Raw genomic sequence first — 1992 nt, 5'->3', positions numbered from 1 at the left:
AATAGTGAGCAAACCCTTTCAGCTCATATTTGCCTATGAATAAATAGTAAGCAAAATAATTAAAGAACTCTGAAGACTGCCCCGGGGAGAAGGGAAGTTCTGAAGAGGAAAGTACGGGAGGTGGCATTTGAACAGAGCCATCAGGGACATCTCTGAGAAGAGAATATTTAAGAGAAAACATTAAATGATTAAAAACCAGTTGTGGAAAAGGTGGGAGTATTCCAAACCAGGAAAGATCCTGAGAGAAGAAAAGGGGTTCTAAGAAAACCATTGTGAAGGGGGCAGCGGGAGAGGGGCCGTAAGGGGTGGGAAACAGTGACATTGCATACTGAACAGGAAACTGTTTAAGGATCTTGTTCTTGGACATGTATGGTGATATGTAGTGAGGATTTTGGCGTCGTTAAGAAACATGGACATAGAATTTGCTTTCATTTTAATTCCAGGTGTGGGGTCCCGGGGCTGCTTCAGATTGTCCGCAGCAGCTGACTATGATTGGCTCCATGCTCTAATAGGAGCTCTGTTTTTCTAGCTGCAGAGAGTTTCTATGATTGTGTGATGTTTGGAATTCTGGGGACTTTTCAGGGGGGTTAGAAATGCTAGGGCCCTGAGAGGTTGGCTGTTGGTTGGTTGGTTGCTGTTGGTTACTGTTAGTCACAGTTTGTTAAGTAGTCATTCGAAACATGGAGAAGAAATTAGATATCCCAACAGTGAAGATCAAACTTGCTCAAGGAACTTGACACCCTTAATCAGCAGGTAGTAGTCTAATGATAACACCACCTATACTGGCTGGTTTTATGTGAACTTGACACAAGCTGGAGTTTTCACAGACAAAGGAGCCTCAGTTGAGGAACTGCCTCCATGAGACCCAGCTGTAAGGCATTTTCTCAACTAGTGATCAAGTGGGGAGGGCCCAGCCCATTGTGGGTGGTGCCATCCCTGGGCTGGTAGACCTGGGTTCTATAAGAAAGCAGGCTGAGCAAGCCAGGGAGAGCAAGCCAGTAAGTAACATCCCTCCATGGCCTCTGTATCAGCTCCTGCTTCCTGACCTGCTTGGGTTCCAGTCCTGACTTCCTTTCATGTTTTTTTCCCCATGGAGAGGAGATCCATCGGAACTTCTTTTTTGTTTGTTTGTTTGTTTTTTGTTTTTTGTTTCAGAGCAAAGACTTTTTAATGAATATATTTTACAAATACACTGGAAAATCATCCAATGCTTCTAGCATTGGATACAATCCTGGACCACAAGTCAGGACACTCCTTTGCAACGGAACCTGTGATAGCAGAACCTCTCATCTTGCCTTTATTGTTTACGATGAACCCCTGCATTATCTTCAAAATAAAGGAACACCCCATCTTTTCTTCGATATGATTTTCATTGTTGAATTACCACTGCCAGATGAACCTTTTTCCTTAGCTCTGATTTGCCTTTCTTAACTCTGGCCATCACCATGTCACGCACACCAGCAGCAGGAAGTCTGTGCAGCCGTCCCTTGATTCCCTCCACAGAGAAGATACACAAGTTTTGGGTTTCTGCGTTGTCAGCACAGTTGATCACAGCTCCTACGGGAAGACCCAGGGAAAACCAGAATTTCGCTCCAGAGGACCCACCATGTCCTTGCTTTGACATCTTGATGTCCAGAAAGAGTCAGGAAGTTCATACACAGGATACTGGGATAACCCAATGGAACTTCTAACAGCATTCCCACTTTTAGGGGGAAAAAGTGAGGGGGAAAGAATTAAGAATGGTTTAGAACCCAATCTGCTTGAATAGTGATGCTTGTGGCAGGAATGGGAATGGCTGAGGAAAGAGAGCAGGATTGGGGGAAAGAACCCAGTGTTCCCTTTTGGAAAAGTTACATTTGGGAAACTCAAGAGCCTGCTGTGACACTGCCAGCTACAATCAGCTCCTTCCTTGGACCTACCCTGGATGCGAAAAGCCCAGGCTCTGTGGAGATTGCCTGCAGTTCTTGGAGGCCCCGGGGAGAGCCTTGGAAA

General features: G+C 45.3%; 1 pseudogene across 1 annotated transcript; it reads right to left on the bottom strand.

The window, feature by feature from the left end:
• Positions 1 to 1200: 1200 nt before the first annotated feature.
• On the bottom strand, positions 1201 to 1624 carry LOC308427092 (large ribosomal subunit protein uL14-like; annotated as a pseudogene). Its single transcript has one exon. The product of its transcript is annotated as a large ribosomal subunit protein uL14-like (transcript).
• Between the last annotated feature and the right edge of the window lie 368 nt (positions 1625 to 1992).

This window comes from Micromys minutus (assembly GCF_963924665.1).
Source record: "Micromys minutus genome assembly, chromosome: 11".
In the NCBI taxonomy this organism is placed as follows: Eukaryota; Metazoa; Chordata; class Mammalia; order Rodentia; family Muridae; genus Micromys; species Micromys minutus.
This window is presented reverse-complemented; position numbering and strand designations above follow the sequence as displayed.